The following is a 24,715-nucleotide window of genomic DNA, read 5'->3' on the forward strand; positions in this document are numbered from 1 at the left end:
ACATCTGGACATAACCCTCAAGGCAGAAGGGAAACTTCACTGGAAGCCTATTTTTCAGGAAACTTTTAAAGCTAATTCATCCCAAAAGAGGCAAAGGTAGAATAAAAATAAGCAGGCCTACTGTAGGCATAATTCTGAGATGGCCCCTGAAGGTGACCTGCCCTGTCCTTGAACTACAACTGTGATGAGCTGACATGTCTGTGATTATGTTATCTTATCTGGCAAAGGGGTTTTGCAGTAGCAGTTAAAGTGACTAATCAGTTGACTCTGAGCTAATCAAATGTGAGGTTATTTGAATGGGACTAATAATCACACAAGTTTTGAAAGCCAAAGAATTTTGTCTGGTTAGGAAGTCTGCCACTAGCCAGAGGAAGTCAGAGAGATTCAAAAGTACAAGAAGGAATCTACATACCACTGCGGGCTGAGAAAATGGATAGGACCAAGGCTGAGGACTGGAGAGAGACCATTAGAAGTGAGAGCAACCCCTGGTGGACAGCCAGGAAATGATACCTCAGCCCTACAGTCACAAAGACATTAAATTGGAACAATAACTTGAAGAATCTGGGAAGCAGATTCTTCCTCATAACTTCCAGATAAGAGCTCAGCCTGGCTGACACTTTGTTTTGGCCTTGTGAGACCTGTGCAGAGAACCCAGTCCAGGCTGCCTACGTCTACAGCACTGTGACATTGAGTACTGTTTTAAGTTGCAAAATTTTTGATAATTTGTTACACAGCAATTGAAACTTGTACATGGACCTAAGATGAAAATGTTCTTTACCCAGGAGGATGGCATGAGACTATCATTTGAGTTTGTCTCCCAGTGCAAATGAGTCTCCGGATTCATGTGAGTCCTATGGAGAAGAGGAGGATATTTTGGATAAAATAGGTGCTAACCTCTTTACGTGGTCTAGATAGGACAAATAGAGACCCAGAAAATGAACTTCTCTGCATACAATTTGCTGTAAAACAATCCGGAAAAAAAATTAGAGGGGGGTGAAACAAGATTAACAAAATTTTGAAAATCACTTAATATATGTTTAAAGTTTCTGTATGATAACATATGTTTCCATATAATATGTTTCTATATATGTTTTCATATGGTGTTATATATGTTTAAATACATATTATATGATAAACATAATAGGCATTTAAAATTTCCAAAGCAACAAAAACCCCTGGTACCAGATTGTGGTCTCTAAATACCTTTTCCCACCAAAAGGAGCTAGTTTTCCCTTAAGAATGGCCAGTTAAAAGTCTGGAGCAGAGAATGCACTAGATAAGCCAGAATCACATTGCTGTGTCAGAATGCAAGAAAGCTATCAGAGACAACCGGTATCTTTTCAATAAAAACACATGTTGAGTCTCATTGACTAAAGAATATAAATTTGAAAATCAAAAAATAATTGTGCATATAATGGATAGAAACACATCAAATATATTAAAATTCATTAATTCATAATAAAACTCCAAAAGTCTATGCCAAACAATCTTTGGAGGTTGTTAGAACATCAATTTTCTTTTTCTGAAAACTGAAATAAGTGAAATAATTAGCATATATCTTATCTTTTTTGTGAAAACCATTTCAGGATGACCAAAAGGTTGATAAGGGAAAAATTTTTCTTCTTTGTAGAACAAGTTCAGTTAGAAAAATCAACACTTTTCTATCCCTAATGAAAAATGATGTAATATTCATTAATGTTTGCTGAAAATACTAGATAAAAAGTTGATAAGAATCTTTATAATGGATGGCTAGGCAGACAATACCTGAATCCACTGATGAATCTGAACATCATTAAACTATCTTTGACTTACATACCTAGCCCCACTTATGTATTAATCTTGCCAGAAACTGAATCAGAATCTCATCAAGCAACAAGATCAAAATATTAGAAAATTTAAGTGATAAAAAAACATATTAAATGATACCACAAAGATGCAATCAATAAAATCCAAAATATGGAAAATTCTACAGAACAAATGATTTTGTTTTTTCAATAAACAAATAGTGTGTGAAACACAAGTGAGGACTATAATAGAATAAAGGAATTTAAGAAGGAAATCAACAAAATAAACTGTGTAGACTTATTTGAACAAATCAACTGATATAGAAACTCAGAGAAAATTGTTCATAAATTAGGTGTTAAATAATATTAAGCAATTTTTGTTAATTCTTTTCAGAGTGATAATGATATAGTAGTTAAAAAAAGTGTGTATTAAAAATATTTCAGTACTTACTATTAAAATAATTTTTCTTGAATTTACACTAGTCCAACAAAAAATATATATATGTTCATATAGACATTTATATAGTACATGCACAGGAATAAATAGATGATGGATAGATAGATCATGTGTAGAAATAGATAAAACAAAAGTGGAAAATAGTAGTTCTTGAGATTGGATGATGGGTACATGGGGTTTCATTATACACACACAAAGATACATACATACATACATGCACACACACAGCTTTAATATTTCACTTAGAATGTAGCACCAAAGAGCCAAGAAAGAGGATAGATTGAAAGGTTTCAAATCTCTCACTGGAATTGCAAATGTAAAGACCAAAGAAAATGGAAGGGAGAGAAAAAGATTTAAAATTTTTGTTTTAATTTCAGAACTTAAAAATGGCAAGAATATTTAAAGCTCTGATTAGAATAAATGAAAAAGAGCCATTCCCTGAACACATCATGGTGAAATTTCAGAACATCAAAAAAATCTGAAAATCCTCCAATGAGGAAAAAAGACATGACCTATTAAGGAGCAAGAATTGAAATGACATACAACGTCTCATAGGTAAGAATTACTACAAAGTAATGGAGAAATATCTTCAGTGGTTTAAAAAACAAATAATTTTGAAGCTAGAATTTCAAATCATTTACACAAAAAGGCAAAATAAAGATATTTTCAAGGCCGAGGCAGGAGGATTGCTTGAGCTCAGGAGTTTGAGATTGCTGTGAGCTACAATGACGCCAGCCACTGCACTCTACCCACGGCAACAGAGAGATACTCTGTCTCAAAAAACAAACAAACAAAAAGATATTTTCAGATATTAAAGTGTTATTCCCATAAATTTTCTCTGAAAAGTTAACTAGGGAATTCTTTTAAGAAAAAAAAAGAATCAGTAATAAAAACAAAAACAGTAGTAACAACTGTTAAGTATTGATTGTAAGAAGTAATAATAATAAAAATGTGTAACTAAAATCTCAGATGATTGTAATCTAGGTAGGAAGGAGAAGGAAAAAAAAATGTATTTGGGCACAAAGAATGAAATTAACCCAAGATTATTTGTAAAACTATGTTTAAACATAAGAGTTAAAATTTTCATATTTAAAATGTAAGTGCTAAAATGAAAAGAACATATGATATTAAATGTTGGTGAAAACAGTAGAATTCTCATTCATTGCTAATGAGAGCTCAAGTTGGCACAATCACTTTGGGAAACCGGCTGAGTCTACCACAGTTAAATATTCACATACCATATGATGCAATAATTTCATTTGTAGAAATATATTCAACAGAAATGAGTACTAACGTGCATCAAAAGACCTGTATTAGAATATTCATGGCTGCGTTATTTGTAATTGCCCAAAACTAGAAACTACCCAAAGCCCATCAACAGTAGAATAAATAAACATATTTTGGCATACTGATATAACAAAGTATTATACAGTAATGAAAATGAATAAACTACAACTATATATAACAATATAGATGAATCTCACAAACATAATGTCAGCATTACATTTAAAAAAAAAAAGCCAAATAATAGGTAATACTACATGATTCCGCTTATGTGAATTTCAAAAACAGGCAAAACTAGCCTACTATATTAGAAGTCAGAATAAGGGTTATTCTTGGAAAGGGAGTTAGAACTGGATGAAGGCCCAAGAGTACCTCTGGGATGCTGGTAATATTCTGTTCCTTGATCTGGGTGTGAAAAATCATCACGCCGTATGTTTATAATTTCTTGCCTTAAAATCAATAAAAATTTTTAAAAATTTAGGGGACTCCTAAAAATTAGAACTTACAAAAAATGTAGAACTTCCAAACTATGGATGGAAGTGAAAACAGAATGAGTGGTTGACCCAACAATAAGTAAAAGGAAATAGCAGGGAATGAAAGGGGTGGTGAACTGAGTACAAAAAATGACATGGCAAAAATATGTTCAAATTTACCAGTAATCCAAAAAAATTGTGAAAGGTTTAAATTTAACTCTTAAAGATAGAAATTCTCAGATACAGTTCAGTGTTAAGTACTATTTATATGATTTATAAAAGACTCATTTAAACAAAGTAACACAAAAGATTATGACACCAATTTTTTTAAACATCTGTAACAAGAAATACTAATGAACAGAAATCTGATGTACTAATATTTAATAGTAAAAAGTAGATTTCAAGAAATTAAAAAGGACAAAAAGGAATATTTCAGATTTATGAAGGGAATAATTCACCAAAAAGGAAAAATAGTCAAATATAGCTTCAAAATATATAAATAAAGAAATTGATAAAACTGTAATTATGTTAAGAAACTTTCCTATGGGCTCTTTCAAACAGAAAATACACATTTTATTCAAATATGAATGAAACATTTACAAAATATAATTACCTACCACATAATTTTATTTCAAATCCTGTAAAAAATAAAATTAAAAAACCCTTTACTCAGGATAAGCCAAATTATCATATAATTGTAGGTGTCTGTCTCATACATGAGTGAACAATTCATTACCATAATAATTACATGTTTTCTCTGTCGTAATTGCAATCTGTTTTACTAAAGAGTAAAATTACATAAGACCATGATAAAGCTCTAGTTATTGCTCAAGGCTGTCTGTGTGGGGAAAAAAATTATATGAATGCAAAGAAATATGACCTAGGTCTCACAGGTTTCTTAATAAGTAGGCTTGTGAGAGAATCTTGGACTCTATCAATCTTAGAAGTAACTTTTAATGTGTGAACTCTGGAGCAGAAGAGAGAAATCTCAGTATTACATTTTGAAAACTATTTAAGCATAAATAAATGCTAATGTTAGCTAATTCACACACATAATCTCTCAGGCAACAAATTTGTGCAACTCACGGTCCCACCACCAATATTGACTCTCCTTTTCCTGGGTATGTGCATTACATTGAGGACAAAAAAGGCTCTTATAACTGGTAACAATATAAATAACAGTATTTGGAGCAGCCTTGCCTTGGGACTAATTCTATATTAGTAGAACACTACAATTTTACTTTGCCAAGAAATATTGCCTAACATTAAATGGAAATTGAGTCTAACTTTGGGCTCCTTTTTTGAGGCAAGAGGAAGAATCTTGTAAGATATTTCTCCTAAAAAAAAAAAAAAAGAGAGAGAGAGAAGACAGTTGCTTAGTTGTAAATGGAGTCCTTATTTGTTAAGATAATAAACCAGTTATTCATTTTCACTGAACATGTTTTCAATTGGAGAAAAATAGAACTGTATGTCCTGAAACCAATTCATACATTTTCTACAAGATATTTGTCTTTTGTCCAGTCTTCATCTTTTTCTCCCAAGAATATAGCACATTTGATTCACAACAAATTTACAGAAAATGTTAATAGCCAATTTGATAATAATCACTGAACTTTTCACTCCTAACCATACAAACTTTACGAGAGAGAGCGAAAGAGAGAGATTAAGAGAGACAGTTTGTATATACAGGTAGTGGTGTGCTGGTTAATGTTCAACATCTGGCCTTTGGGGGGAAAAAGTTGTGGTTTTTATCATTTGCTGGTTTCTGTGGTGTAAATACTCCCTCCATGACTGATTTCAGGCTACCAACAGGATTTCTAAAAATTGAAGAGTGAGGTCTCATAAACCAGTGCAACCCAGTTTCAGTACACCAGTAAGGTGGGGGCATGGGATGCACTTACACCATCAACACTGAAGAAATGAAAGTATCTGCATTTTGCTAATCTGATTATGCAGTTTAGGGGATAAGATTTAGTAAATGTAATCTTTCATATTCTATTCAGTTATTCTTTTACTTAGGCAAAATATTCTACAACACAAATACCATCCTTTTATACAATCAGACCTAAGAGAGAGATGGTTGAATAAAATCACACAAGAAAAAAATTAATGCTACAGTAGTAGTCAACTGCAGAATAAAAGTGGATTTTAAAGAAATATTTTAAGGGCTCATTTAAAAGCAGAGCCTAAAGACAATAAGCAGGTCTTTGTGTCAGTTTGTTTCTTTTTTAAAATGTGAGGTAGTTAATAACCTTTGCCTTCATGCTCTGCTCAGTCCTAAGAAGAGTTTTTCAAGCTGTATTCCAGAAATGCAACATTAAAGTCATGCTGAGAGCTTTTCCTTTTAAAGCAGATACCAGCTTTTATAGATGTGAGGAGATGTCGCTCAGCTACACTCCCAGCCTAAGTGACTCTGATGAGCTTTGTATGATTTTCAAATAGGAGAAATGATCTTATGGCCATTTTCTCCCAACCTAGAATGGGCACCTTTTAATTGGAAAACTAGATAGCATAACACTTCGCTTTTTTCCCTAAATTATTGTACCACCTAATTGCTATTCAAATTTTTGAAATGACATCATTTTCTGAAAGTTGGTAAACTTTGTTCTATTTAATTATATACATTATACAAGCTGAGAATCCCTTATCTGAAACACAAATCCATTATCTGAAAGGCTTGGGACCACAAGTATTTCGGATTTTAAATTTTTTCAGATTTTGGCATATATGCATTACATATTTATTCCCTGGTTAAGTATCCCAGATCTGAAAATCCGAAATCCGAAATGCTCCAATGAGCATTTCCTTTGAGTGTCATGTCAGTAACCAAAAAGTTTTGGATTTTGGAACATTTCAGATTTGGAGTTTGGGATGCGGGATGCTCAATCTGTACCAAACACTTTCCTAACTACCTAACACTTTCTGTGGGTTATAGGAACAAAGATAGTTTTAAGGAAATAAATTCATTTAAAAATGGTTTCCTTTCACAATTGCCCTCCTTCTGCTTCACAAAACAAAAGAAATTGCCTTAGGAACATAAAAACCTCTGGGGCACCAAAGACACTAGTTGAAATGTTGGTGTAGGTTGAGAAAGTTGAGACTAGGTCTTTCTTAACTGAGGGAGTACTCAATGCCTTGTCTTAAAAAAATTTGAGAGGAACTAATCCAATTGTCAAACAGTAGATCATTAAAAATATTTTCAATCAGAGATTATATTAGTCAGGGTTCTCCAGAGAAATGGAACAAATAGGAGCTAGAAATAGAAATAGACATAGAGACAGAGAGGAATATAGAAACTGAGAAGAAGATAGAGATGGAGATGGAGGGAGGGAGGGGGTGAGAGAGAGAGAAAGAGAGATTAATTTATTGTAAGGAATTGGCTCATGCAATGGGGCTCACATGTCTGATAGGCTGGAAATTCATGTAGCATTTGATGTTCCAGTCTTGAGACCAAAATCTGTACAGCAGGCCAGCAGGCTGGAAACCCAGGCAGGATTTCTCTGATACAGTCTTGAGGAAGAATTGCTGCTTCTTTGGGAAACCTTAGTCTTTCTCCTAAGGCCTCCAACTGAGTGGGTAATCTGCTTTACTCAAAGTCTACTGGTGGTAAATGTTAATCACCTCCTCAAATAACTTCACAGCAACATCTAGACTGGTGTTTGACCAAATAACTGAGCCCCATAACCTAGTGAAGTTGATATATAAAGTAGCCATCAGAAAGATCATATATGATTTTTTTTTGCATATGACTTGAGTCCAAAAAACTGAATGACATTACAGTAACAAAACTTCCATTCTCATTTCCTTAGTTAAATGAACACAATCTTTTCATATGTAAAGAAGAAAAATAGAGCAAAATTGATGCTCAACCCTGTCTAACAATAAAGAATATTCATCCATGTCTACAATGAGGTAATTGGCAATAAAATAAAATTTCTGTCTATCCCCCTAAGAAATGCATTTGCTTAATAATCATGTATCAAAATCTATAATATATTTATACCATTTAGTTCAATTTTGTACCAATAACTATAATGAGAACTCAATCCAAAAGAAATATTTGAATAGTTAGACCCTATGGACAGAAATTTTTAAAAAAGGAGTTCCTAAATGAGTATTCATATTTTTATAGTAATATCATGATTAATAAAAGAATTTTAAGCAAAAAAATATATAAATATATTAAACAATGAAGGATTTTTAAGCATAAAAATATATTAAACTAAGAAACAATTCTGTGGGGAAGTGATATGAACATAGAAGTACAAAGAAAACTACAAATGAAATTTCTGGTTTGAAAGTATAGTCACCTAGGCTGGGCATGGTGGTTCATGCCTGTAATCTTAGCACTCTGTGAGGTCCAAGTGGGTAGATCACTTGACGTCAGGAGTTGGAGACCTGCCTGAGCAAAAGCAAGACGCTGTCTCCACTAAAAATAGAAAAATTAGCCAGATGTCGTGGCTTGCACCTGTCCCAGCTACTCGGGAGATAGAGGCAAGAGGCAAGAGGCAAGAGGATCACTTGAGCCCAGGAGTTTAAGGTTGCAGTGAGCTATGATGATGCCACTGCATTCTAGCCAGGGTGACAGAGTAAGATTGTACCACAAAAGAAAAAGAGGGAAAGGAAGGGGACGGGAGGGGAGGGGAGGGGAGGGGAGGGGAGGGGAAAGGCAGTCACCTATTTTTGAATGTGTTATAATTAGTAACACATTGCTACAGTTTTTAGGTTATATTGAATGCTTTCAAAAGAGCTTTTTTCTAAAAGGTCAACATTTACATGGTGCTGAAAATTATATCCCTTATAATTCCTTATAATTATGATAAGAAATATTAATGTCCATTTAAACATACAAGAGGATATATAGCTTTTTAAAATTCTTTTAGGAGGTTTGTAAGAAAAAATGTTAAAAGACTACTGTTATACGTGATGTGTATTAAGAACACAAAAGACATTTCTGTCTAAAAATAACTGTGCTAAGTGAAGGAAACTCTTGGAGTTCTCAACTCTACAGAATATATTGCTAAATATAACTGAACCTTAAGATCATCTAATTCAGTTCCATTATGAGGAAATTGGGCCCAGGAAGGGTAATAAGAGAGTCTCTCCAACTACTCCAATATCTTTGCCTACATCATGTAGAGACCTCTTGACAACGTGATTTGGCACATCATCTTGCTCTGCAAACAAGAATGTAGAGGGCAAATACACAGCATCAAAATGTTACATGTTAACATAATGGTATTTCATTAAGACATTTTATTTAATTAATCCTCCAACCTTATCATTTTTTGCTAAGGATAAATTTAATGTTTGTCCCTGAACTTTCATTTTAACAGATATTAATATGAACATATCTGAAAGTCTGATCCTGACATATAAAGTCCTGAAATATAAAAAAATGGCTACCAAGGATTATGCCCCTCAGATCCCAAATGCCCCGGGAGCCATTTCACTGGAGTAGGAGGGAAATCTGAGTGCTTTACCTTAGGTAAAGTGTTTAATACAACTAGGCTTTTTTAAAGGAAAAAATGAAGAGAAAGCAAAAAAATAGAATTGTATTCATTTGTAGCAATTTGTACTAGGATAATACTACCGTAGGTCATGTATTTTTTTTTCCTTTATTCTAAATTTTCTATAGTGTGATTACATTACTTTGACAATGGAAGATTGTCTTCAGAAACATTCAGAGAATCTAAGTTGCTTCACGTTCACGAAATTTGGGGAGTTTAGACAGAAAAGCAATATCAAGGGAGGGAAAGATATTTTTGAGCTTTAAATAGAGATCTACTAAGGGATATAAGATATGGTAAGAAATAAATGAAAATCAAAGACGTTTATGCCTTCACATTTTATATTTAATACAATTATTTCATCCTACCAATTGAGGAAAAGATGAAGCTCAACCCTGTTGGATTGTGATCCATGAGTAGTACTGCTGTCAAAGACACGCAATCAAAACAGGCAAAGAATGTTTAAATAGAGCCCATTCCTTAGTAAACCTTTGTAAAGACAGTAAAGAGATCCATTTCTAAACACCCAGCAGAATATCACAGTTAGCACATCTTGTTTTCCCCTCTCCTCTCCAGTTCTTTCAAATTCCACATCCACTAAAGACTTTCATTTGCCAAAACCAAAGGAAGGGAAGAAAGAAAAGTAATAGAAAATAAATTAAAAAGTAAATAAATCCCCAGTCTGAGATTGTTTCTTTCTCTTTCCCAACCATTTGGCATGCTGTGATTCAATCCCTGTGCTGGGTCGTACGTACCCAGCCTTCCCCTTTCTCAAAGTGGTGATGGGTATGGGTGGGGGGTGGAGAATGGTAGTTGGCTGGGAGTTACAGTATTCTTAAATTATTTTGCTTCAACTGAAATCATCTAAGTTTACTTTTAGAAACAAAAAATTTTTGAGAAAGGACCTTGCTCTATTGTCTAGGCTAGAGTGCAGTGGTGTCATCATAGCTCACTGCAACCTCAAACTCCTGGGCTCAAGTGATCCCCTCCTACCTCAGCCTCCAAGTGGAGGGGACTATAGGCACATACCACCACACCTGGTTAATTTTTTTATTTTTTGTAGAGACAGGGTCTTGCTCTTGGTCAGGCTGGTCTCAAACTCCTGGCCTCAAGCAATCCTCCCACCTCACCTCGGCCTCCCAAAGTGCTAGGATTATAGCCTTGAGCCACAACCCCCCACTAACTTTAAAATATATTTTTAAAAACTTAAACATTTACTCACAAAATCATAACAAATGCACTTTATCATTTCTTGCACCAAAAAATCAGAATTTGCTGTGGACACTCACTTGTTTAAAAAAAAAAAAAATTGGCACTGACAAAAAAAAATCTCATAGTCACTGAAACTCTACGAAATGTGTACTTTGGGGGAAGTCTGTGTTGACATGCAGGAGTGATGTGTCAGAGTCACTACTACAGGAGTATGGGTGCAGCGTCTGCAGAAGCATACAAGAAGACCACATAGCAGTGCTTGGAAAGATCCCTCAGTACTAGCTGCTCGCTTTTCCTTGCCTTTGCTTAGAAAATTTCTCTTTCAGCCTCCCCAACTGGGATATCTCCTGCTCAGTGGTAATCACAACGGCCTTTTAGAGTAGCTTTTGATCTGCCCACAATGATCTGCCTGATCACACCCACGTCTTGAGGGAGTCAGCACACACTGTGCTGCTCTCAGCCTCCTAGATCACACTGTGGCCTCTCAGTGCTTCCCCACTGCACCAGAGCAAATAGCAAATCATATCTGCATTGCCAAAAAAAAAAAAAAAGAGAAAGATAATGAATACATTTTAAAATACTTTTAAAACAATTCCATTGTTTAAGATGTTTATTTTCCAGGTAAATGATCTATGTACACACACTTGATAATATAATTCCCCCAACAAAAGGAAAGAAGAAAAGCTATGAAAGGGAGGTAGCTCCGGAGAGAGATACACAGTCAAGACACTCTATAGATTGGCCCCTTGACCAAAATATATTCCCTCACTCAGCCTGAACAGTCTCGTCTAATTAGCCAGACTACATAAAACTCCACTGTTGGAGATACTTTCAGGTTAACACATATATTCCTTTAAAGCACAATCTTGGAGTCTTATATTTAAATCAGATTATTTTCATGCTAAAACGTGATTAGGAAGACTTTCAGAAGTGACAGATTTTATTTGAGAGGTATGAAGGGTCTGAGTAGAGAAGAAATAGGTAATGTTGGAGCAACAAGGCTTTCCGTGAGAGAGCAAGGTCAAAGATTACACTCATGCAACTAGGAAGGCACTGGAGAGAGGTCCTGAAGAGGCTGGAAAGAAGTATGAATAAAGAGGCAGGATACAAAAGACACTGTGTGAGCATTATGGTTTTACCTGGGGCAGTGATTTGCCCAGGAAAAGAGGAGGAAATGTCAGCACTAAATACCACTCTCAGATTCTCTCCATGAACTAGCCCTCCTCCCTGCCTAGCTTCTATTCAGTTGTTCATTTATGCAACATTTATTAATAGTCCTCTGATTATAAATTACAAGATGAGTTCAATGAGGTTTTTTTGGACTGGTAGATAAGGTAGCCATAATTTGCAGTTCCACTTTATGGGGAAATGTGCACCAAATACCCCAAAATATAAACGCAACTTATTCTGAAAAATGCATATAAGAAATAACTGAGAATCTTCTTAGTGAACATGCAGAAAGAGGAAAAAAGATTATTAAAAGTAGCTAAATAGAATGCATACATTTGATTGTCATACTGAAACAGTATAATCTATTAGTCATTTATACAGTAATATGAATTAGTTAAATCTGATTGTTTTTCTCCTAATGCATAGCTGATACCATTGCCAGAAAAGGGAACTTTTACTGTGGATTGAGACCTAAGCAGAAAAACATTATTTTGCAACATGGATCAGGAAGTCTTATAGGCCAAGATACAGAGGTGCAGGAAAAAAGTTGGGGCAATAAAAATATAAAGGCCTGCTGAAGACTCGATAGAGACTCAAAAATATATTTGGATAAATTGGCTATATGATTAACTCAGAAGTAAAACATTAAGTAGACAGATGCCCCCCACCCAACGTTTTTATTTATTAGCGACTATTCTGGGGAAGAAGGGCAAGAGAGGATTGCTGAGTTTGAGAAGAAGGTACCACAGAATGTCATGGAAGAGGGAACATCTAGCACATCTTACCTGATGCATGAACTCAGCCAGGACAAAAGGATCAGACAGAGGTGAGGGGGTTTTTATAGGGTTATATTTCTTAAAGTAATTCAGTGCTAGCATTAAGTCTTTTAAGGAGCTTATTCTTACAGGGAATGAGAAACAGACTTAAAATGACTTAACAAAACACATTTTGGACCTTGAACTAGGCCCTCTATTTTAGATAACTTATATATCCCTCAGTTTGTCTCCATTTATATGCAGAAGAACAATTAGGTCATTAACAAGACACACCCAATGCAGTGCATCATCACTACAAACAACCATAAAAATTCTTTCTGGGAAAAGTAACCCTGTCCTTCAACATTTCAATTGTCAGATCTTGTGCCGAATTAGATTGCAAAGATTACATAATCTCTCTGAGGATTTCAGGCCTTTCATCTTCTCAGCTGGCATGAGAACAGCTAAGTATTCTCAAACAGCACTGGAATTAATATGTGTGTGGGTCCTATCACTTCATTTATATCATAAATCCTTGGCTTTTAAAAATGAACTTGATTATCCTTCCTCCAAGTAATGTTCTATCATTGTCTAAGACTAAGGGAAGTAGGTTCTGATTTCAAGAGTTTTTAATCCCTTAAAAGAAGAATTCTTCAAAAGGATCAGAATTGTAGAATATCAGAGTTCAATAGATCTTAGAGATTTTGGACTAAAGCTGTCTTTTTATTGATGAAGCCATGGAAAATTATTTGCCCAAAATCATACACCTAGCTAATAGAATATGTGAGACCAGGTCTTAGACTTTTGAGACTCAAGTTTATATATTTGTATACAAAAACAGAAATAAACTCAAGGGAGGTTGTTATGATTTTCAAACCTGTCTTCACATTAGAACCACAAGGGGAATTTTTTTTTTTTTTTTTGGAGACAGGGTGTCACTCTATTGTCCAGGCTGGAGTGCAGTGACATGATCATAGCTCACTGCAGCATCAAACTTTTGGGCTCAAGTGATCCTTCCACCTCAACCTCCTGAGTAGCTGGGACTACAGGCATGTGCCACCACACTTGGCTAATTTTTTTTTTTTTTTTTTTGTAGAGATGGGGTCTCACTATTGCCCAGGCTGGTCTCAAATTCCTGGCCTCAAGTGATCCTCCCACCTCAGCATCTGAAGTTTCTAGGATTACAGGCATGAGCCACCATGCTCAGCCCCTACTAGGGGAAATTTTTAAGCAAAATTCCCAGATTCTACTCCAGACAATTCAATGAAAATCTCTGGGTGAGAAGACCTAGCCAATGAATTTTTTTAAAATTTCCCAGGCAATTCTAATGTGGAACCAGTTTGAAAACCACTAGTGAAGAAAAAGAGTCCATCATCTTTGGCTAGGATGAACATAATCTATCTTTCCCCAGCATGTTCTTGGTGTACATCTATCATTCCAGGTCTAATTATTCATAGAAGCTCCTTTCACTCTCAAATGTGTTCCAGTGTGCATGATAAGCTATTAATACATCCTCTCTTTAGTCTGTCTGATTTGTAGGCATTGAAACATCTTCAATGGTGAATGCCAAATTCTCCCTGAAGTGTTAAAAATTTAGACCTATGAATTATGGTGCCCATCAAAAGAATAAAACTGTTCACCTACTTTGGAATTCTCCCCTTGAGAAAGAGACCTTTCTGTCTCCATGGCTTCCTAAATCTAAGGTGACAGTATAGCCAGATTATGAAAGACTTTGAGAAGGCTAACTTTCTGGGATCTGTCTAAGCTTACTGTTATAAGAGTTCCCTATTTCCCTTATCAAGAAATAGAAATTTATTAATATAAGATACATGAGGAGTAAAGGAATTCTGACACAAAGCCAAGTTGTAAAGGAAAATGCCTAGACCTTTGACATATCCAGAAAACTCATTTATACAATTCAAGGGATTACTAAATTCCTACATTTTTTAAGAATCTCCATTTCTATTTGTTGTTGTTGCTTATTTTAGTCAGAACATTTTCAGTTGCAGATAATAGAACCCTAACTCAACTAGCTTAAGATTAAAAAGAATTTATTCCTCTAACTCACATAACCAACAAATAATTTTATCCAGAATATTTTAAAAAAAACTCTCAGGAACTCAACAATAAGAAAACAAACAACCAAATTTAAAAATGGGAAAAATACTTTTAAAAATACTTCTCTGAATATTTGAGCAAAATATTTATCTCTGATAGGCTCAATAAAAGTCATGAATTTGAAAAAAAGAAAAAAAGAATTTATTAACTATGTAATTGAGAAGGGAAGAAATGGTCTCAGCATCAAGCATAAATATATCCAGGACCAGGCCATCAAGATCCTTTCCCCTTGAAACATCACACTGGACCCCATTGTCAATTAAAAAAAATTATTTCCCTCATGTATCAGTTCTGCTTCCATCTGAACGTGGCCTCATTCTTTCCTATTGTTGGCAGGCTCTATCCAAATGATGAGGAGGATAGCTGCCAGTGGTTTTAGATTCATATCCTTCCAGCAAAGGGACCACAGAGGCAAAAGACAATTTTCTACCCTTGTCTCAGTAGAAATATCCCAAGAAGTCTGATTGGTTGGCTGATGTCATTAAGCTACCTCTGAACCAATCTATGTGGCCAGGAGAATAAGTGCTCTTATTGGCCAAGACTGAGTCTCATTTCCATCCACTGATACTGAAGTGTATAAAGGTGGGGACTATTATATGAAGTTGGGAGCTGTACATAAGAAAGCTTGTTGTACAGTTAAAAACAAGAACTACCACATATTTATGCCACCATCCTCATAAATCCTTAAAAAGTAGGCGCTTCATTTCAATCCATTAGTAGAGGAAATCCCACAACATCTTTGAGGGAAGACTGGCTTGTTTCTAAATTGAAGGTAAGAAGGAATACTGAGTGAAAATGTAAAGTTTATTCTCCTAAATACATTGTTCCAAATTCACTTAGATATAGTGAGAATGGCCTTCTCTTCACATAAGTACCTGCACATCTACTGGGAAGCTGCCATTAGAAACGCAGTTACATACCAGTGAAAGAAGTGACTGAGATCTCTCTTTTATTCTAATAGGACCCTGAGTGCAGATGGAGGAGCATTAAATTACACAGGAAGTCTAGAAAAGAATGAAATCCAGACCTAGCATGTCCTAACCCTTCTCTGACCCTTAAAAACAAAAACTTTACAATTCACACTTTAATGCTTTATATTCAAATATCAGGTGGTAGCAAGAATTTGTGGATTACAGAAATGGAGCCTGAAGAAAATAAGTCAAAAAAAGGAGGTATAAGATTAAGTAGTTAATTCTTTTCTCTGATCAATTTTAGAATATATTTCTTAGTCCTTTGTCTCCACGTTGGGACTACATTCAAATGTGAAAAGAAATAAATACTGATTGAACACAGCTGGTGAGCATTTTAATATCACAAGTCCAAGAGAATGAAGCATGAGCCCGTGAGCTCCTCTCCAGTGTAACCTCTGTTTATTAGCAGATGTTTTAATGTATTCAATTCTGCTTCAGGAATGCACTTTCAGCACTTTATAACTATGAAATAGTAAGTGTAACTGAGTTCATAATTAATTTACAAAGAAGAAAACTGAGGCATGAAGAAGCTGGGCTCTTTCTGAAAATACTAGCAAATTATCATGGAGACTAAAAACCAGTTGCTGAAGGATATTCACCAGTCAGTGCATTTGCAGTGTCAGAGAAGGAAATGTTTTTCCAAACTCAGCTACTAACTATTGTACTCATTTCTATACTTCAGGGAGCAAATTGTGGTTCTTCAGATCAATGTTACTTAAAGTTTGAAATGCTAGTGTAAAACGCACAGTACTGGGTCTCACTCCATCCTTGCTGACTTAGTATCTCCAAGGAAAGGGACTGCCCAGGAATCTTTATTTTAATAAGCATGATCACATAATTCTTAAGCAAGATAAACTTTAAGAACTACTGCTTTACTGTCTATTAATTACCTGTACAATATTCACGAGCTCTAGTAGACAATTGGGTTTTTTCCCCTTTACATTTAAATCTTAATAAAAAACTATACTTGATCAATCAGTATTGCCTTTTGTTCCTTAAGGAATTTGGAAAAGCATTTCTTAAACAGAGTTTAATTTATACCTAGTCTGTTTCAGGAACATAAACAAAGGTTCCCCTATCATTCATTCAACAAATATTCACTGAATAATTATTATGCGACAGGCTCTCCTCTGTGCATTGGGGATAGAGCAATGACCAAATAGACAAAAATCCCTACATCCAAGGAATTTACATTATAAATGAAACAGAGGTTTCTAATAAGATTAAAAAATGAAAATATATATGTTAAATAATAATATTTGCTAAGAAAAAAACAAAACAGTATAGCAATAGGTAATATATATTAGTTTAGGTGCCATGGTTTGAATGCCTTCATGACTTTGGATTAATGCCACTATAAAAAGTGCTTGTAGGAGTGGGTTCTCTCTCTCTCCTGCTTTTCTGCCATGAGAGAACACAACCTTCCTCCTCCCTGGAGAATGCAGTATTTAAGGAGCCATAATGGAAACAGGGAGACCAGACCCTAATCTGCTGGCACCTTGTTCTTGGACTTACCAGCCTATAGAACTGTAAGAAAATTAATTTCTGTTCCTTATAAATTACCTAGTCTGTGGTATTCTGTTATAGCAGCACAAAACAAAGACAATAGGGTAAGAGAAAAACAGTGTTTGAAATTTTAGGTAGAGAAGTCAGAAAAGGTTGACATTTAATTTCAGGCTTAAAGGAGGTAAGGAAGTGTGGATATCTGAGACAGGAGAATTTCTGGCACAGAGATCAGCAAATGTGAAAATCTTGAAGGAAGCAGAAGCATGCCTGGTATGTAGGAAGAACAGGAAAGAGATCAGTGTGGTTGGAGCAAAGTGAACAAGAGAGAGTAGTTGAAAATGAGGTCAGAGAGTTGAAGGAGGGCAGATCAGGTGGGATCTTATAGGTTCTTCAAAAACATTCATAATATAACCCAGGTTATATTATGAATGAGATGGTAAGCCATTTGTATTGAAGATTTTGAGTATTATTATTTTTGTTGTTGTTGTTTAGAAGGCAAAAGTAAGAGGAGTATAATAGAATGGTTTAGAATGCAAACCTCTCACTCTGGAGGATTTCACTTCCAGCACTAGCCAGTCCAGTGATTTGGATCAACCTACTAAAGATAACGAAAAAGGCTAGATAACAATTTTTTTAACTTCCTAAATGCATTTAAAACTAACAAGCAATTGGGAATTAGGAGAAAACAGAAATCTAGAGAGATGAGCGTAACATTCAAAGTCACTTTTGTCCAGTTGGCATTTGTAAATCCAAAAGTGATAACTAAGAGGTTGTGAAACACTTTTTACGGCTTCATTGGAGTAGGAACATAGTAGGGGTCAAAACTGGAGAATATAGAAAAGAACTCTCCATTTAATTTTGGGCTCAGAAGGGCTGCAAGGTGTATTTCATGAATTTGAGTGAACTGGAAATAAACCAAGAACTATATGGACTGCAACGTCTTTAGCCTCATCCTGCGATCAAATCATCTGCCATGGTGCAGAATATCTCAAACCCTAAAATTAGATTAAGGTGATCCTAGACTAGTACTGCCACCAGGCACATGAAAGAAACAAAAGTAAATCTTCTCTAGAGGAATTAACATCATTTTTTACCTCAAATTATTTCCATAAATAATTTTTTCAAATACAATATCCAGCACCTAATCAAAGATAACCAGAAACATAAGGAAACAAGATAACATAAATAAGATCTGGCACAAATAACAGTAAGTAGAAACATCCATAATTTATCCAGATAGTATAATTATCAGAAACAGAATATAAAGCAATTATCATTTCTATGATAGTGAAGCTAGAAGACCAAATTTTAAGTGTAGCATACATTTATTTGGAGGTGTAAAAGAAGATATGAAAGTGGGACTATATATACAAAAATATTGGGTGACATTTTTCCAAAATTGATGAAAGAAGCAAGGCACAGATCAAGAATTTGCAGGTCAGATTAAAAGAAATTCACACAAAGATACAGTACAGTGAAACAACATATTATTAAATAAAAAGAGAACAATCCCAAAAGCATCCAAGGGGAAAGATAAAATGTAAATTCCTTTCAAAGGAGCAACGGACTAGCAGCTGACTTCCCAGTTTTCATCAAATGAAAACTTAAAGAGTGAAATATCTTTAACATACTAGTAGAAACAACTTTCCACTTAGAATTTTATACACAGCAATATCAGTCTTCAAAAGTGAAAGTGGTAGGAAACATGAGCTGCTTAAAAGAAAAAAAGTGAAAGTGAAACAAATACATTTTCAGATAATAAAAAACTGAGAGTATTCAAAGTTAATTCAAGATCACCTTCCAGTAATAGTAAAGGATAAATAGGCCTGCAAACTTTCAGCAGATAATGACTATAAAACATGGAAGAAATTAAGAAAAAAAACTATCTAAAGTCACAGAGAAGTATCTAAAAGCATAAGTAAACAAAAATTCCATTGGAGGGCTAAGAATTTTCAGGTCATAGCCTGAAAACCACAGAGACCCAAATTAAGAACCTGAACTGCTTGAATAACTGACTGATAGCTAAACTATTCATATTATGAGGTCCCAGGGGACACGACAGAGAAGAAAGCAGAAAGCAAAAGGATATCTGTTCTTGAAAAATAAAATAATGCAGAGCAAAATCTGTGAATTTGAGGCTTTTCTTTAAAAAGTGAATTGCCAGTTACGGAAAATTCAAATAGCAGAAAACCTAAAGGTCAGAATACAAAGCCCAAAGCAAACAAACCAGCAAAAAGTTACTTTTATCCTTAGAACCACAACTTAACTCTTCTTCCCTGTTATTATGTCCTTTGTACTGCTTTTAAAACCTGGTCCTCTGTGGGTTTCGCCTCTGCTGAAAAATTTGGTAATTATCCAAGTATTTAGGCACATAAGGAGTTTACCACAGAGAGGGTTAGAGTGTCTATAAATATATTCAAATAATTGAAGAAAGATATGGTATCAATGAATAAACAGGCAATCTCAATCAAGAAATAAATATTATTACTAAATGATAATTCTAAAGCTGAGGGAGTACATATATTAAAACTATAAAATCTTCTAGATGGGCAAAACAGCACATTGGAGATGCCAAGAGAAACCACAGAGAACTTAAACACAGCAATTGAAATTACCCAATCTGAAAAATAGAAAAAATAAGGCTGAAGAAAAATAAACAGAACTACAAACACTTGTGGGACAATAAAAAGCAGTCTAGCACGTAAGTGTTAAGATAAAGAAAAAAATAAGATAAACAGAAAATACCTTGTAAGTAACCACAGAAAAATGACCATTTATGGACTAATAATAATAATGAAATTAGCAGCTCACTTCTCAGAAAGTATGAAAACCAGAAGACATTGCAATGATCTATTTAAAGGCCCAGAGGAAAACTGTTATTAATCAAAAATTTTATGTTCAGTGAAACTTTCCTCTAACATAGTAGGTTAAAAATCATATGAATATTTCAATCATTGTCCAAAAAAAACCCTTTGATAAAATTCAACATCCATTCACATTTTTAAAAATATTTGCAAAGTAGGAACAGAAGGGGATGTCTTTAATCTCATATAGCAAACAGTTGTATATAATGATGAAATATTATAACCTTTCTTTTTGAAATTGAGAACAAGACAAAGGTATCTGCTGTCACTGCTTCTATTCACCATTGTATTGGTTGACCTAGTTAGTTAAATAAGAAAAAGAGAAAAAATAAAAAGGCTACAATTGATAAATTGAACTACATTAGAACAAAGAACTTCTGTTAATCAAAAACATTAAAGACTTGCATTTTTAATGCAAGTCATAAAATGAAAGAAGATATGTAAATCTAACCAAGAGCTCAAATCAAGACAACATTAAAAAGTTCTGCAAACTAATATGAAATAGAGATGACTACATTAGAAAAATGGACAAGAGATTTGAAAAGGAAATTCAAAAAAGAGGCAAATGGCTAGTAAACAGAAAAAGATTTTCAACCGCATTAGTAATCAAGAAAATGCAAATTAAAAACACAATGAATTCTCACCACGTATTTATCAGAGTGGCTAAAATTAAAGCAATGTAAATTCTCACACTGTGCTGATGGAAATATAAATTGGTCAGTAATTTGGAAAGCATACATTAACTGCCAAAGTAAAACTGTTGGTGTCTAGTTTTCTCTTTGTGAGGGTATTTTTAACTACTGCTTTAATTTAATAGTTATGTGAGTATGAAGGATTTTTATTCTTGATTGAGTTTTACTAGTTTATGTTTTTCCAGGAAATTGTTCATTTTGTCTATGAGTTTTTATTCAATGACATAAATTTGCTCACAGAGATATCTTGCTATATTTTAAATATCCATCAATTCTCTAATAATACAGTTTTTCTTTGACTTGCTATTTTATTATAGACGTTTTCAAACATAGTCAAAAGCAGAGAGATTAATGCAAATCAGGATAGTAAGTCACTCTATAACTATTTCTATCTTTTCATTTTGACTTTTTGTGTCTTTCTGCTTTTGAGATTCCTCTTGGGGATAGCACACTAGACTTTTTTTTTTTAATTTAATCCAATCTGACTATCTTTGCCTTCTAACTGGAGAATTTAGCCATTCTACCCTTCTTCTTTTGTAAGTTTAAGTGTTTAACTCCATTTTTTCTTTCTATAGTTCGGAATATTACATGCTCTATTTTTACTCATTTAATAGTTAACCTTAAGATTTTAATATGTAAACTTATTAACATCTAATATTTCAATATTTAGATATTAAATATTTAATATTTATTAATATCTAATATTTAATATTTTATACTGCCTTCCAAACAGAAATACTTTACATTTAACACCTATGACACCTCCTCATCTTATATGTTAATTTTCCTAAACATTTATGTTCTATCTTAATTTAACTACCGAAATTGAGACAGGGAACCGGCAGGCACTGCTTTGGACAGTGCTTTGGGCATTGCCTTTTAGGCATTGCTTCTGACACTACTTTTGGTATTGCTTTGGGCATTGCTAAATTGTGCAGACATTGTTTAACTGAGTCAGGAAGTCTCAAAACAAAGTTTCAACTACCTGATCAAAACTAGTTGGAGGCAGAACAATCAGTTAGAACCAAGATAGTGGAGAAATTGACCTCCTCTTGACCTTACAGCTTCATTATACACTTCATTACCATAAAAGTTTCTTAGGAAACCTCCCATTCCCATCATGTACCTGACACCATGATACTTCCTATTTAACCATATTTAGTCAAAAGGAGGTCATCATCCTAATTCTAGGAAACCACTATCACTTTCCAAGAAATAACATGAATATTCTTCCCTTTGTTTAGTCTATAATTAAGATGTTGCTTAACTAGAGGGGTTAACGGAAACATGGGGCCAGTTCTCCTCCACAGGGAGAACTAGCCTCCACTCTGTGGAATACACTTTCTATACTTCCTGAATAAAACTTGCTTTCACTTTATACTGTTTGCTTGACCCTAATTTCTTTCTTACACGAAGCCAAGGACCCACTTGTATTTCAAGTGATTCCCAGCATTGGGAGTCACTTTCCTGTGTCAAAATCAAATATTACTATTTTACCATCCAATTTTTTTTCCAGATTTACCCACATAGTTCCAAGATTTCTTGTTCACCAGTCCTTGTTGCATCTTTGAATTCCTTCTCGAATGATTTACTTTCTTCTGCAAGAGCATCATATATAGCAACTTTATTGAGATATAATTTACATATTGCATTAGTTCCCTGAGACTGTTGTAACAAATTATTACAAACATAGTGACTTAAAACAATATAAATTTATTCTCTTTAACAATTTTGAAGCCAGAAGTTTGAAATCAAGGTGTTGACAGGGCCAAATTCCCTCCAAAGGCTCTAGTACAAAATCTTTGCTTGTCCCTTCCAGCTTCTGATGGCTTCCAGCATTCTTTGGTTTGTGGCAGCATAACTCCAATCTCTGCCTCCATCCTCACAGGGTCTTCTTTTCTCTGTGTCTGTCAGTACCTTAACCTTTTATAAGGACACCAGTCAATGAATTTGATGTCCTAAATCCAGGATGATTTCATCATGAGATCTTTATCTAATTGCATCTGCAAAGACCCTGCTTCCAAATAAGATCACGTTCTGAGGTTCCAGGTAAGCATGAATTCTGGAGGGACATTATTTAACCTTCTGTACATACCATACAATTCACCAATTTGTACATAATAAAGTGTACAATTTGATGGTTTTTAGTGTATTTAGAGTTGTGCAACCATCTCTACAATCAATTTTAGAACATTTCCATCACTGCCTAAAAGGAACCCTGTACTCTCAAATACATCTTTTAAAATTTCCTTTAGTGAGAGCCTAGGGGTTGCAATTTTTTTTCAGTTTTTTATGTCTGGAAGTATCTTTATTTTGTGTTTATTCTTAAAAATTCAGCAAAGTTTACAATTCTAGGCTGACATTTATTTTCTCTCAACAGTTTTAAATAAATTATTCCACCATTTTCTGGCTCTGTTATTGCTGTTGAAAAGTCTGTCATTAGTCTAATTGTCATTTCTTTGTAGCATCTGTTCTTTTTCTGTCTCTCTGTTTTTTAAATCTCTTTATTTTCAGACTTCTGCAATTCTACCATGATGTATCCAAGTATGATTGGAATTTGTCATAACTTGAATTTTTAGATTTGTATATTTCATCAAATTTTTAAAAAATATCAGCCGTTACCTTTTCACAAATTTCTTCTTTTACATTTTTTCTACTCTCCCCTTCTGGAGATAAACATCGGCGGGAAAAATTAGCTTCCAGTTAGCTTAACAGATTGCTGTGTTCTGGTCCCATTTTCAGTGGAGGGACTTTCCTATACAGCACTGTGACTGACAGTCAAGCCAACTCACAGATTCGTGCCATTATTCACAGAAGCAGCTGTGGAGAGACATGAATTCCTCAGTATAAAGCCATTTCCACGCCACTTGAGGGAAAACTCAAAGCCCATCCCTCACTGAGAATGGTGGTTATATTAAGTCATCTTTCCATATTATGGACAGTGTTGCTATGTTGTAAATAAAGAGAAGTATGTTAATTATAAAAAAGGTCTAGAAATAATTGCTTGGCCTATAGATAAATATTCGAGTTTAGCCACTGATCTCTATTGGTTATTTCCCTAATGTTCCTGGGTAAGAGCGTTACAGAAATCTCATCAATCATACTTTGCTGTTTCCAAAGAAAACACACAGTATTAATTGAGCAATTATTGTAGCCAATATCCCAGTATATAATTCTAGTTAATTATTGCCAGTTAATTATGGGTTTTTGACAATATTTCTCTTTCACTGAGTAAAACTCAGTCTCAGAATGAGACATTCTTTTATTCATTATGCCAGAAATGAAATCCCAAAATATATTATTAAAAATCAACTATTACAAACCTAACTGTCTAAATGGAAGCTGTGTCTTTGTCATAAAACTTACTCAGGATATTTGGAAACTATAATTTGAAAAACAGAAAGCAAATATGTCCCAGAGCTATGGTCCATTTGTCAGAACATTTCCACATACATACTTTAATTTGATCCCTCTAAATAATAAAAGATATTTACATATGTTTGGCAGAAGTTATTGCTGTATTAATGTGTGTGTTTTTCTTCTGTATTTTCCCTTCCCCCTTTCCAAGAAGGTAGACAGGCTCTTTCTAATGTCCTTCCTTCAAGTGGTGGTCACTGCCAGGCCTGCCCACAGAAAGCACCTAAGCGAACTTAAATGGGAAACTCAGGTAAGGAGAGACTGTCCCCATGCTGGAAAAGCAACAATTTCAAGGCCTGAAACCCACGTTTTTGGTCTGGTTCACATGGCTTCCTAGAGAAAGTGAACAGAATGATTGCTTTTGATGGTGATTTGTTATTTTGGGGTGCTGATGTGTCTTGAAATACAAAAGGCAGTGAGCCCACCCCCAACTTCACAGACATTCCTCTTTTCAGGAGCTGCTAAGACCCCTGAAATTGGGTGTGCCTCAGGGTGAGACACA

At 34.5% G+C, this 24,715-nt stretch overlaps 1 long non-coding RNA gene across 2 annotated transcripts in view; it reads left to right on the forward strand.

The window, feature by feature from the left end:
- The window catches only part of LOC123630194, a 57,384-nt gene that overhangs the window by 29,522 nt on the left and 3,147 nt on the right, over positions 1 to 24,715 (forward strand). Inside the window, exon 1 of one of the 2 annotated variants that reach the window (XR_006732613.1) lies at positions 24,364 to 24,463. The exons of the other annotated variant lie outside the window; for it this stretch is intronic. This is a non-coding gene — a long non-coding RNA (uncharacterized LOC123630194). Of the gene's footprint in view, positions 1 to 24,363; positions 24,464 to 24,715 lie in introns of those variants that run through there. 2 annotated transcript variants of the gene reach the window in all.

Source organism: Lemur catta, chromosome 1 (genome assembly GCF_020740605.2).
Source record: "Lemur catta isolate mLemCat1 chromosome 1, mLemCat1.pri, whole genome shotgun sequence".
Classification (NCBI taxonomy): Eukaryota; Metazoa; Chordata; class Mammalia; order Primates; family Lemuridae; genus Lemur; species Lemur catta.